Consider the following 14,974-nt stretch of genomic DNA (forward strand, 5'->3'; position numbering starts at 1 on the left):
CTCCATCCCCCATTGGTGGATCCCTGTTGGATGATCCCCAGTGACCGTTGTTGGGCAGATCCGTGGTGACCCCTTATGGGGAATACAGAGAGTACAGAGGAACTGATAAAGGGGCCTGTTATCTTAGGTTTGAGCGAGCAGAAAGTATGGGAAAAACAGACACAGATAAAGGCTCCCTGGGCAGCAAGTGACCAAGCAACATGTGAGATTTTGATAAGATAATGTTACCAGATGACAAGATGTCATGAAGAATGTGTAACCAATGGGAAATTGTTACCAAAAATAGAGCCCCCTATAACTACCATGCAAGTGAAACCCTATATAAACCCCTGGTATACTCAATAAAATTGGCTTCTGATCTAAACTCGGATGTCCCCATCTCTCCATTGTCAATAACCCCTGTTCTGGGTGATCCCCATTGGGTGGGGGGAAGGTGTTGGAGAGATTTCTTTCCCTTCTCCTTGTGCTGCTGTGATTTGGTTGGTAATAAATTCCGTCCCTGTGCCCAGGCTGGGTCTGTTGTCCCCATCCTGGTGCTCTGGGTGGGATCTCACCCTTTCCTTCTCTCATCTTCTATGCCACTCCTCAGCCAATCAGAGAATGTGATGAACGGGAATCAGCCAATCAGAGGGCTGATGACTCACTTGCCGAGCAGACCCGCAGCACCCAGTGTTCCCCATCTGGCCCCCACCCTCCCTGCCCAGTCACGGCCCCCTGCGGGGTCCCCCCAGGTCCCTCCCCAGTGCCCCCCATAAACTGGACTGTGTTTAACTGGGAAGGTTTACTGGGAGCAGCCAGGTGGGGGCAGAGTGACAGTGGGGCTTGGGGGACACACGACCCCCCCCGGAAATCAGCACGGGGATGGAGCAGGAGGTCCTGGCTGGACCCAAGGCCACGGGGATCTGTTTTCCCTTCTCTAAATTTTCAGTGTGAGGTGCCCTGATAAACCAAACACCATTTGTTTTTTCTGATTTCTTCTCCAGGGTTTTTACAGGTCCATATTGTCTATTGTAATTAATCTAATCTTCTGCAACCTCACTCCATGTCCAAACTTTATGGCTACTGGCAGGTGAATCAGATTGAGAAGCCGGGGGCTGTGAGGGGATGGAGTATGGAGTGAAACCAGAATCAGTAGATCCAGTTTGGTCGGTGGGATTACCAAGGAATCTACCTAGTCTCTCTATGGGACCCAAGGCCATTATGGTTTTCTGTAAAGTAATTGCTGTTCGTTTAGGTGTTCTGGAAGCCCTCAAATTAAAGAAGTAATAATTTCAGGTTTTACAGGTAATTGCATTGGTGACTGAAAACCAGGAATCAACTTTTATTCCATGAATCATTTGCAGGCAGGTGGCTTTGTAGGCACTTTCCAAAAGCTGGTCGAGGGTACTGACTATAGCTAAAGGGTCTCCCCTTTCCAAAGTATTAATTCCCCCGGCCCAGAAAGCCGCACATTGTGTCAGGGACCATGTGTCACACTTACCTCCTGTTGTTAAGAAAACTCCATGTCCCCAGTACCCACTGGCCTCCTGTTCAGTTAATTTAATTTGATCTCCACCACTGAGGCACACTCAGAAGACATATTCTGTCTCCAATTCTTGTGGAAGGTGCCCGTATTCTTTCTTCAGCTTATCTAATTTGGTAGTGCTGAATGGTATTTGTTCAGTTGTGATATGTGGTTCAAAATCTTCATCATTAATATAATTATATTCTGTTTTAACCAGGAGTCTCAAATGAGGGCAGCAGTTTTCTCCACAGTGTTTTACTGCTTCTAGTTCCTTATGGGGATAAATATGTTTAATGTGAGGAGTTTCTTTTCCTCTGCCTGTGTTGAGGAATCAGCATTCAGTGAATTCTTAACATGTTCCTCTCTAAGGGCAGCTCGTAACAGATGGATCTCATTTCTTTCTTAATTTTATTGTTTTTGCCAAATTTCAGCTAGGTTTTGAGGGCAGTCCATTAGAGCTTTTTCCTCACTTCTTCACTTTAAGAGAGTTTCTATAGCTGCTGTGAGACAAGCTCCCAAAACTGAGCAGAGAATAGTTTTATTTTTGCCCAGTTTAAATTTTTTTCATGTTGTATATCAATAACATTTTCCAAATTAAATCAGTTACTTTGTGCCCATTCTTCTCCTCCCGGAGAAGGTTTGGCATTGTGTTTGGCTAGTAGAGCATAAAATTCAGCTTCAACTTTTGCGCTGAGGTTTTCAGGCATTTTATGAAGGGGCCAAAACCACGACAGGGAGGTATAGACTTAAGTTACACAATCTCACAGCCTTTGCTGTGTTTCTGTTCCCTTCCCAATTCCCTGGGTGGGTGAAGAGACTAAATCTGCCTGGGAGGTTCTACTCAGTTACTTCAAATAGTCCCTTCCCTTTCCAGACAGTCCAGATTCACACATACACAAAAAACAGTTTCCTCTTGTGCAAAAAGATATCTCTTGTGAAATTCTGAAGACAGAACCCTCAATTGAGTATGGGGGTGTTTTTCACCTAGGCGTGTGCAGTTTGTGGCAAATTCAAGTCACCCCCCTTGCTTTCTAGACAACCGCTCACCCCTATTGGGGTGTCGGGCTCGGTGCAGCTGGAGTGAAACGTCCTTCCCCTGTTACAAACTACTACAAACCCTGCAAACCCATCTGTCTGTTGGAATCCTGTCTGTTATGGCAATTTAATGTCACAATCCACTGGTACAAGTGGGGTTGTGATGGTTCATTAACTGATCTCAGAGTGCAAAAACAACACAGAGGGGATTTCGGTCTTAATCAAAACAAATGCACCTTTTATTGAGTGCCCATAGCAAATGTGATAGAAGGAATAGAAAGGAGATAAAGGATAGAGGGAGAGAGAGAAAGACGGGGGTGGGAATAGCTACCAAGGGAGAGACAAAATCCTCGTGCTCCAGCCAATAGATCTGTCTTGTCATGTTGGAGAGAATCTCAAATTCTTTGGTTAACTCAGGGGTCTTTTATAGTCATCCTCGAGGGGGCAACAGATAAAAGACAACGTAGAATAAGTCTATTGAAAATGTGTATAGACAGTCCATGTTCCAAAACAGGACAAATAAATCTCAGCATTGAGCAGACCCATTGTTTCAGGATTGGTTTCTATGGGAAACCAGTCTTGGCTCAGCGAACAGACCTGCAGGAAACACTTGGCAAACCTCTCGCTTCAGTCAGGCCAGCGCCCCTGTGTTACAATTTTAAGGGTCTCAGTCCTTGGGAGGGGGCTTCCCTTACAGCGGTTGTGAGGCTGATGAGGGATCTTCCATGGGGGGATCACTGGAGTTACCTCAGAAAGTTAATTTGGCCAAGAGGTGGGGAAATTCACGGGCCATTGTGATGAGCGAGGATTGTGAAGCAGGTGTAAGTGTACAGAGCAAGCTGCTCCCTGTCAGCCCCTGCTCGAAGCAGTTGTACTGTGGTGACCCAGCAAGCACAGCTGCAAACAATCACTTGGTGAGCATCCACCTCAACCAGGCCAGAACTCCAGCCAGGGTCTTCAGGGTCATGGTCTCTGTCCTTGTGACGGTTGTGAGGTAAATGGGGGAAACTTCAGACCACCTCTCACAAGTTTGCCTTATCACCTCCTCAATTCCCCCTCTGGGAGATATCTTCTGTTATTGGGCCATTGTCACTGCATGACTGATAAAAATTTCATCATCCCATTGTGAGATGCTCTGGCCTGAGGGAGGAGCCGAGCACTCCTACCTGGATATAATTTGACATTTGCAAGAAGAGAGACAGCCTTTTCCCACTGGATTCCCAGAGGAGCAGCTTTCTTTTCCACTGCATTTCCAGGGGAAGTCCAGGCCCATCTACACCACCACTGGACCTTCAGAGGAAAACTCCACCCTTCTACAAGATCTCTGCTTCAACAGAACCACACCTGTCACTCCAGGAGCACTGCTGCAGCCACCATTTAATAGGACTGCTACCACCACTGTGACCCACTGGGTGTCAGGTCATATTCTGACTCTGTCAGTGGGGTTTTTTGTTTGTACTATTGCATTTGTAATTTTAGTTTTCCTAGTAAAGAACTGTTATTCCCATATCTTTGCTTGAGAGCTTTTTAATTTCAAAATTATAATATTTCAGAGGGAGAGAGTTTACATGTTCCATTTCACAGGAAGCTCCTGCCTTCCTTAGCAGACACCTGTCTTTTCAAACCAAGACAGAATGTCATCCATATAATGTAGGATGATGGCATCTGGGAAGGTCCTTTGGATGGGAGATAGGACATGGGCCATGTACCACTGGCGTATAGAGGGTGAGTTTTTCATTCTTTGGGGGAGGATTCACCAGTGGTACCAGTTTAGATGTGCCTGTTCAGGGAGGGAATGGAAAAAGCAAATCTGGGAGCTTCTCAGAGATAGAGAGGGATGTTTAAAAAGTGGCCTTTGATATCTATGACCACCAGTTCTCAATCATGGGGAAGGATGAAGGGAGAGAGAAGGCCAGACTACAATGACCTCGTTAATTTTACAAAGGTCATGGAGGAGCCTCCACCTGTCCTTGCCAGGTGTTTTAAGAACAAAGACAGGGGAGTTCCAAGGGCTGTTGGTAGGTACGATGTGTCCCTTGGAGAGCTGCTCCTCCAGGAGGAGCTCGAGAGTATGTAATTTCTCTGTTGAGAGGGGCCATATATTCACCCACAGTGGGGTGTCAGTCTTCCAGGTGAGTCGTGGGGTGGTGCCCTCTGCAATGGCCCCAACTAGAAATCCCGGGATGGAGGTGGAATATCAAGTCAAGCTCCCCATTGGGACAACAGGTCCCTGGCCCACAGGGTGATGGGTGCCCTGACTACAAATGACCTGATGGTGGCAGTTTGGCCCTCTGGTCCTTCTATTGTGATAGTATGCTTGCTCCTCATGGAGACAATGGGGGAGATGACTCCAGTGACAGGAGTCAGCTCCTGGTTCGGGGACCATTTAGGTTGTGTAATGATAGTAACGTTGGCCCCTGTGTCCATCATCCCTTGTAGGTAGATGTTATTACCTTTATTCGACAGGCCAACCTCTATAGGGGTCTGTCTTGGCCCAGGATTTCAACTCAGAATGCCATTGGGTGCTCTGGGATACTGTCTATGTCTAATGGCAATAAAAAGGCTTGGGCGATCACAGTCTCTCTGTGCAGGAAGTGTGGTGGTTTTGTGCAGCAGACAGTGACTGTGATTTCAACAATTGGCCCAACAGTTTGTACTTCTGCTACAACACGTATTTCATTTGGTCCATGAATACAGTTACCTATTACCAGCACATCCCTCAGGTCCTCTAGGGGTCTATATTTTCTGGTGGGAATACAATAGAAGGCAGAGTCATCAAATTGTACGGACAGAGCGCTCACCAGTTGGCGTCAGGTCCTGACCTGAACTTGTTGGCAAGCCTTGCTGACTCTGGTCTGCTGTTTGGAGTATGAAGAGCTCCACGGGAATTTCCCACATCTTGGACCTCTGGAATAGTGGGGAGGGTAGAGTGAAACAGCTTTCCATTTGCTGTCTTCACACAGAGCCGCCCTGCAGTCTGTTGGAAGTTTTTTGGCTGATAATGGTGCTGGTGGTGGTGAGGCTGCAGGTGATAACAAAACTGAGAACGGCTGTTAGAATATCTGTTGCAATCCATACAATGTGGTGAATGGTGCCTCTTTGGTGGCTGCTGGTCTTTAGGCATTTTGTGTTCTGGACAGTCCTTCAAAAAATGGCCCAGTTCCCCACAATTAAGACATTTTGCAGCATTTTGGGATGTTAAAAAGGCCCTCTCCCTTAGAGATTGCCTTTGCCACAGTGTGTTCAGTGGAAGAAAATTGGCGCAGGCCTCACCCATCTGGTAGATTGTAGGTTCTGGGTCGAAGGGAAGAGCTCTTGATATTGTTTTGCACTTAATTGCCTTTTCCAAGGCCATTTTATTCGGAACTTCCTTCCTGGCGTCTGGGCTTTTTATTTGTCTCTCAAGTGCAACTTTAAGTCTGTCTACAAATTTTATGAAAATTTCGCTTGCCCTTGTTTGATGTTAGTGACACTCTGTCTATGTAGGGTGTCATCAAGAGTGAGGAGCAGGGATGTCTTTGCAGCAGTGACGATGTCATTGAGGGCAGCTTCTTGTAAATCCTTTGCTTGGTCTTGTGGCTTCTGGAAGTCACCTTCTCCTGCCATTTGTTCAAGGGTTAAATTTGATTTGTTGGCATCTTTTGAATATGTGTCCGCCAGTGATTTGAGATGCCTTTTTTACTGCCTCTCCCACAGCATGTACTCGACCGGGGTATGAGACTCTGTCCAAAGTTTCTCTCATCTGCCTCACGATTGTCATTGGGGAGCTCTGAAGAAAAGACCCTTGGCAAGTTTCTGGCCCTGTTGGAGAAAATTACATGCCAACGACTGCATGACCTGAGCACAGTGCTAAGCTATTGTTCACAGATGTTGTTTGCTGTATGCTACACTGAGCCCAACGAAAGAAGAAAGGGGCATCTTGCCTGTTTGCAGCAATAACCTTAAAATCTGTCCTAGCTCTCGGCCTGGCTGGACTTCTCCTGAGTCTTGGGTGGTCCCTCACCTGTTTTACAACCGCCGTGACAGACAAACTGAGATTGTAAGGAGCCTCTCCATCAAAGACCGAGACATGAAACCCCCATGTGAAAAGGCCCCACTCCTCCTTCCAAGGACTGGGAATGAAACCCCCAACCCAGGAGAGATGTGTGGGGGAGGCAAGCTGACCAAAGCGAGATGTTTGCCTGCAGGTTGTGACCACTGGACCAAGAAGACAATGGCTCTCACTGCTGAGAACATGGACTACCTGTTACATCTATTATTTCATGTATCTGTTCCCCCCCCCCCCCCGCGCCATCCTTGCAATTTCCAATAGAGTTATCATAATAAAAACCTCTGAGTTAGCTAGAGATTTCAAGATCTCCCTAAACCTGACCTGGTGAACTCCATCGGCTGGACATCAAAGGACTTCACTGTTCTATGTTTGGTAGCTGTATACCTTCCTTACTCTTCCTCCCTCTTTTCATTCTTTTTCCCTTTTTTCCCCAATTCCTCCCCAACGCATTTGGCTGTGGTTATTCAACAAAGGTGCATTTGTTTTGATTATCACTGCAAACCCCCCTGTGCCATGTCAGTTTTTTGCACCCTGAGATCAAATCCACAAACAATCCCGAAACCCGTTCATAAGGACAGATTTTGAGGCGGGAAGAGTAGGCAGTTCATTATATTTTTATTTTCATGCACGACCAAGACACGGGAAGAGAAGGTGGCTTCCAGAAAGTTTTTAAGAAATGCAACCCCCGACCGTATTCCTTAGCCACTTTGCAGAGCTCTTTCAATTCCCCATAGGGGATCGGCTCCCAGGAATTGATTGCAGTCACCCTTCTTCTGTGTTTACATATAATTGACAGGCCCACAATCTCTTTGGCGAGTTCTGAGCCCTCCCAGGTAGCTTCCCTCTGCAGCTTGGCCCAGCAATCCTCAGACTCAGGATCGGAATCCAGGTCTGCAGAATCCCTACTCTCATCATCCGAGGAGGATGGAGGGTGCTTGATGACTGCACGGGGCCTTTTGTGGCAGCCGGAATCTGCCTGTTTGTGGGCAGCTGTGGAAGCCAATATGGCCTCCTTCTGGTCACTGACATCACCACTTCTGGCTCCAGTATTGTGGGAATGGGAAGGGTAGGGACTATCAGGGGAGGAACCAAGAGAGGAGGGGGTAGGGATGGTGTGCATAATGGGTAGGGGATTCCTGATAGAGAAGGGAAGTCCTGACATGGACACACTTCCCGACACAGAAGGGGAGGGGCAGGGCATGATGAAGGGAATAGAGAAAGTGGGAGGAGGGTCAGAGGGGTCATTTTTGGCAGGACAGGGAGGTGACAAAATGGCCATTGCCTATGTGGGGTCAGCACCATTTTGTGGAGAAAGGGCAGGAAAACTTGGAGAGGCAGAAGACAAGATGGCAGGGCGGACAACATTCCTGGCATCAACTGGGAGAAAAACAGGGGATGGTAGAACTGGGTATGTGGACATTGGTAAGAGGGTTAGGGGAGAGCCCAAGGCAGCACGGCCAGTGCTGCCCTGGAGAGGGGACAGAGGAGACTGGGAGATGTCAGGGAGACGGTAGCAACCCTGCGCCTGCTGGCAGGATTCCCTGAGGTAGGGAAGACGGTTTAGGGATGTGAGGGGAGGAATGGGGAGAAGGGGTGTTAAACTGGGGTCCCGAATGCTTCCCAACATTTTCTACAGATGTAACAATAAGGCCAAAGGATAAAATTTCCCCACTGAAAGATTCCCTTTAACTCGAAGAACGTAGAACCTTTTCCCTGTATGGTCCCAGAACTCATTAGAATGGATTCCTTCATAACATCAGAAAAATACTTGAACAACCAATGAAGAAAAGATTTTAAATCTCCCTTTGAAAAATGAAAATTTTCCCCTACAAGGATTCCGTTAACTTGTATAAACTTGGGTATAAACTTCCCTCTGTGGGTGGGTCAGTTTGGCTCCCATCCCCACACTTCCTCCCAACATCCAAGAGGAAAAGAAGGCAAAGGAAAGACAAAACAGGGTTACCCCCAAATATATTACTCACAAGACAGTGGGTCAACAAAAGCTCTCCAGGTGCTCCGTCAGCTCCAACTGTTCTTATTACCTCAAGAAGGTTGCCAGTCGCCTGTGGGATTTCCCCAATAAATCTTAGGAGTCTCCTCTGGGAACTGGCTGCTCCGAACATGGCTTAATTTGAGTAGCAAACAAGCTACTGAAGACACCTCCAAGAATGCTCTGAAGAGGTCCTTGCTCAGGCTGCCAGCTGTCACAAGCCGCAAACCCATTGGTGGTGGAGTGAGAGGCAGCAGAGCTGTGACCTTCCAGAAGCGTCTCCAGTAATGAAGCTGCTCAGTGGCACAGGCACACACACACAGAATCACTGCAGCACACACTTCTCTTGTGGAATCACCAACAACAAAGAAGCGGGAAGGGCCTATCTATGGAGGTCAAAGGAGGAGGTTTATTCCAGCCATACACAAAGGAGTCCAGGGACAAAGACAAAAAGAACATTGGGAGGTCCGGGTTTAAATACAAGGGACAAGGGAGGGCGGATTAGAGCATCAGAGCCAATGGGCTGAGGGCTGAGGGCGGTACAGAGGGGAGACAAGAGGTGGCAGCCAATAGGGTAAAGGGGATGGGACACTGAGGCAATATAGGGCCAATGGATATGCAGGGAAGGGAGAACATTCAAGGACATATAAATATAAGGAAAAAGGGAGGGAGAGGGCAACAGTCCAACCAGGAAGGTAGAACTGGGTACATTTGCATATACAACAAAGCATCATGGAAGAGGGTCTGCTCAGTTGCCCTGAACAGGAGAGATTTCTCCAACTTGGGGTCTGTCTGTCTGTCCAAAGGACTATAATGGCCTTTGTTCTGTAGGCCCACCGGCCTCCACAGATGCTCAGTAGAAAAAGGAGTTAGAAGCCTTGCTTGTGAAATTTGTGGGACATGCAAACCAGAATATTGCAGCCCTCATGACTGACCACCTGGCCGGAGAGGGAACCCACTCAGACCCTGCTGGGCAAACCCACATTCCTAGTGAGGCCCTTGAGGGTATTACTGAAGCTGTGCACAGCACATTTTTAAAGGTTCCCGATGCTGTGACCCCCAAAAAGCATTTACTTATGTAAAGCAAGGACCAGCTGAGCCTTATATGCAATTCAAGGGCTGCTTGAAACAAGCTCTTAAAAGACAAATAGAGAACGACATTGCCAGAGAGGTGCTGCTTTCAAAATTAGCTGTTGAAAATGCTAATGACAAGTGTAAAAAACTTCTGAAGTCCATGTCTAAGGAGGAACCCACCCTGCTGTAAATGATAGAGGCATGTAACCACCTGTGTACCTTCAGCATAGGGCAACTGTTACTTATGAAGCTGTGGGGGCTGGTATAGCAAATGCCTGTGTGTGGAAGGGGCTAACAGCGGGCCTGTTAGCTAAAGCAGTGAGAAGAAAGGTAAGAAGCAAGAAGTTGATAAGGAGCTCTCTCCAGGGCTGTAGCCAAGGAGACCAAGAGAAGTGTGGAATTGAAAAAGAAGAGATCTTTGCAGCTGGATGAAGTAATTTTAGAAAGTTAGTTGAAGTCATTGTAACTTTTCAGCAATGATGTTATGTTGATTTATTGTGGCCAATAGTTAGGGTAGAAGAAGTATCAACAATTAAAAATGTATAAAAGGTCCACCATTTTCTATAATAAAGAGTTGCCATCTGAGACTGCTTGTGATCTCTGCTTTGTGTCATGACTGCCTTGACAGTGTCCTCTGGTGATCCCGACGTAATTCAACACCCTTAAGAACATGCTTGGTCTGGACCCATACGGGGTCTTAGCAACTGGCAAACGTGACTCACTGGGACCTAGTGGGGGAGGCTGCGTTGGTACAGCTGAGAATGGCAGGTGGAAACCACAGGGAAGCCCAGACCTGATTTTCTCCTATCAAGACACTTGGAAGTAGGTGAGCCACCAAGTAGTAATAATGGGAGATAATTTATCTAATGAAGAAGAGACTGTTTTGGCTACATGGAAAGTTTTGTTAAGAAATAAGGGAATTAATAGTTTAGACTATGCCCTTCATAGTCAATTGCTGTGGGCTAAATCACAGGATTTTGGCAGTGATCCTGACACAGCATTTAGTGCTAAAGCATGGAAAAACATTGTGGACAGACTGTGGGAAGTCATCTGAGTGGGCGATTAAACTTTTTTTTGATCTAGCTGTTATCTGGGGATCCCTTTTTGAGACATTAAAGCATGGAAAACAGAGCAAGATAAAGCAGAGCAGGACACGGATGAAGAATCGGGGTTGATAACAGAAACTGATGAGGGAGATGAGGCAGAGGGGGCCTCTGATGGGGAACTTGGTGAATCTCTCCTTGAAGAAAGTGCAGGTGCCATGCAAGTTACCAGGCAGGCTACCAAAGCTTCTGGGAAAGCTGCCAAGGCTTCTGGGCAAACTGCACAGCAGCTCCCGATGGTGCCTGAATACACTACACTGCTGCATCAGGTAGCTGAAATGCCTTTAGCAGAGAGAGAAACCCAGCCGTCTGCCCCCCTGCTTCCCTCTGCTCTAGTCCAGCCATCTGCCCCCTCACTCCCCTCTGAGCTGCATGAACAATCTGCAGGGTCATATCCTCCGTTACCTGACAGTGACAGCGACAGCAAATCAAGTGGGGAGTTGCCCACAGTAACACCTGAGTTGGGGCAGGGAACTGTTGACAGTTCACCTTCTAGTACCTCTAGCCTTACTGCGCGATGGACTTTGCCCCCATGTCAAGTACCTGGGCTTCCTTGACAGCCTCAGGAGTTTTGGGAATTTGTTAGGAAGAAAGCAGCTGAAGAAAAGAATTGGGACATGATAGAAAATTAGGTGCTCTAAGAATACCTCAGGAGAACGGTGCTAATGCAAATGTTGCCTGTGATAATCCTATGGCTTTTCCAGGTTTTAAAGCACCTCCTGGAACAGGGCAGGATGATAGTCATTACATCTTTGCTTGGAAGGTTGTGCAAGATCTCCAGTCAAAAGTGGCTCAGTATGGTATTAATTCCTCAGAGATAGTGCAATTAATAAATGTAATTAATGCAGTTATCCTTGCACCTTATGACATCATGTATCTTTCTATAATTTTATTCCAGCCAGTACAATACGGTGTATTTCGAGACACTTGGAGGCAAGTGGCTGAGTGCACAGCTCTAACAAATATGCAGTTGCCTCAACATCACCCTCCTCATGCTGTGGGTGTTGATGCCTTACTGGGCACTGGGCCTTTTGCTAACCCAGATTTACAGACAAGGTGGGATCCCTCAATTTTGGTGCAAGCTCAGAGAATTGGCATGAGTGCTTTAATTAAAACAATGGAAATGCTCCTCTGGGATCTCATCAAGTGATGATTTGCTCTTCAGACCAGGGGTCACCAATTGATGATTTTTTCCTCCTCAGTCACTCGGGGTTCACCAATTGTGACAGTGGTCACAAGGGTTTGGAGGTGAAGAGAGAGGTGAGAATGTTGACCTCATGTTCAGAAGGCTTGATTTATTATTTTTTGATATATATATTCTACATTATAACTACACTAAAAAGAAATAGAAGGAAAAGTTCTCAGAAGGCTAGCTAAGGTCAGAATAGAAAAGAATGAATAACAAAGGTCTCTGTCTCAGCAGAGAGCGAGACCCAGCTCTGCCGGGAGTGGTCAGTAAATCCAAACATCCCCAGGAGACCAATCACGGATCCACCTGTTACATTCCACAGCAGCAGATAACCATTGTTTACACTTTGTTGCTGAGGCCACAGTTTCTCAGAAAAGAGAAAAATCCCAAGAAAGGATTTTTCACAAAAGATGTCTGTGACAGCCAGTGGATGTCATCCAGGAACCATATCAGTAGCAGTTTTGATTGATACTGGCGCAGATGTCAGAATACTCCCGTGACTTTGCTGGCTTCAATCGTAGCCTCTAGCTTATGCAAGTTATGGACTTCTGGGGTTGGGTGGTGCCACAACAGGTGCTTTGTTAGCCATTCTAATTAATGGGAGACATCCTGATGGCCAACAAGCTAACATCAGATTCTATGTTGCCGATGCTCCTCAAAGTTTGTGGGGACAAGATTGTTTATCTCAATGGGGTGTCAAAATTACTACGGATTTTTAATAGGGGCCACTGTGATGCAGGGCAATGAATGTCCAGTTGTGGCCCTGACATGGTTGACAGATAAACCTGTGTTGGCCAGTGGCACGTTACTACCGAAAAGCTTACTGCCCTGCAGGAATTAGTCACAGAACAATTGCAAGCGGGACATATTGAAGAATTATTCAGCTCCTGGAATACCCCTGTTTTTGTAATAAAAAGAAATGGTGAAAATGGAGACTTTTACATATTTACGGCAGATAAATGCTGTAATGGCAACAATGGGAGCTTTACAACCAGGCCTTCCTACACCTACAACGATTCCACAGGAATGGCAAATAGTTGTCATTGGTTTGAAAGATGGTTTCTACACATTGGCTGAGCAAGAAAAAGAAAAATTTGCTTTTACTGTGCCTTCCATAAATCATGCTGCACCCAATAAAAGATATCAATGGAGGGTACTCCCCCAAGACATGAAAAATTCGCATGTTTGTGGCACAGGCCTTGTCAAAAGTGCAGGCGCAATTTAAAAACTGCTACTGTTATCACTACATGGATGATATCTTGTTGGCATCTGATTACAAACAACAGTTATCAGCTCTTAAACAATGTGCTGTGACAAATTTGAAAACTTTTGGTCTGATCATTGCCCCAGAGAAAGTGCAGGAACACATGCCTTGGAAATATCTAGGTATGTTGGTGACTAACACTCAAGGTATGGCTCAGCCTGTGAAGTTAGACACTGATGTTAAAACTGCTACTGATGTACAGAAATTGGTTGGTTTAATAGGTTGGATTAGATCATATTTAGGCATAACTAATCATCAGATGCAGCCATGGTTTGATTTGCTCTCGGGCATCACTTCCAGTACTGGTGAGAGGCAATTGACCCCAGCAGCAAAAAAGACCCGAGAAAAAATTGAATTAGCCTTAGCACACAAATTTGTAACAGAATAGATACCTCTGTTGGTGTTCAATTGTTTATTTTGAAGCACCATGAAATACCATGTGGAATACTGTGTCAATGGAGTGATAATTGGGAAGATCAACTGCATATTCTGGAATGGATATTTTGATCTTTCAGATCTTGGAAAACAGCTCCAGGACTTTATAAGCTTTTTGCAGATATCATCATCAAAGGCCGCAGATGTTGTCATGAGATTTTGGGACAGGACCCTGTGACCATTGTGATACCTGTAAAACAGTGGTATTTTCAATGGTGCTTTCAAAATAATCACGAGTTGCAGTCTGCCGTATCTTGTTTTACAGGCCAAACAAATTCCATTTGCCTTCTCATCCTGTTCTAAAACTGGCCAAAGAAATTCCTTTTGAAGGGAAACAAATTTGCTCTCCTGTTCCAGTGGAAGGTATAACAGTTTTTACAGATGGATCCAGGAAAACGGGAAAAGCAGCTGTGGCTTGGAGAAAGGATGATCACTGCTAATATGAGACAATGATTCAGCAAGGATCTCCTCAATTGGTTGAACTTTGTGCTGTTCTTTTGGCTTTTACTTTATTTCCTGATTCTGTAAATAGAGTTACAGATTCCATTTATGTTGGCAATTTAGTTCCGCATTTAGATCAAGCATTGTTGTATAATATTCGAGAGAAACCATTATTTATCATGTTAGTGAAGTTATGGACAGTTATTAGTGCTCAAAAACATCCTTACTTCATCGTGCATACTTGTAGCCATACATCATTACCTGGATTTTTTTTGAAGGAAAGACCTATGTAGATTCTCTAGTAGCTGCTGCTGCAATCGAGACTGTACCTTATGCGTTGCAGCAAGCAATTTTATCTCATCAATTTTTTCATCAGAGTGCTCAAGCTTTACAGCAGCAATTTAAATTGTCTCCTGGTGAAGCAAAATAATTCTTTCTTCTTGTCCTGAGTTGTTGCATGACTCATGTCACTCAGTATTATGGTACCAGCCCTAGGGGTCTTTCCGCTTTAGAGGAATGGCCAACTGATGTTACTAAAATGCCAGAATTTGGTCGCTTTAAGTATATTCATGTTGCAATTGACACCTTTTCTCATGCAATGGTTGTTTCAGCATTCACAGGAGAAAAAACTTGTGATGCTATTTGTCATTTTCCTCATGATTTTTCTATCCTAGGTGTTCCGTGTCACGTAAAAATGGATAATGGCCCAGCATATGCTTCGCAGGAAATGCAAACATTCTTTCGTGCCTGGGGCATTGAGCATTCAACAGGCATTCCACATGTCCCCACAGGCCAGGCAGTCATTGAAAGGGCCCATGGTCTTCTTAAACGTCAGGTTCAAAAACAAAAAGGGGGAATGTAACAGGAGTCACCTCAAGTGAGATTAGA

Source organism: Zonotrichia albicollis, chromosome 31, assembly GCF_047830755.1.
Source record: "Zonotrichia albicollis isolate bZonAlb1 chromosome 31, bZonAlb1.hap1, whole genome shotgun sequence".
NCBI lineage: Eukaryota > Metazoa > Chordata > Aves > Passeriformes > Passerellidae > Zonotrichia > Zonotrichia albicollis.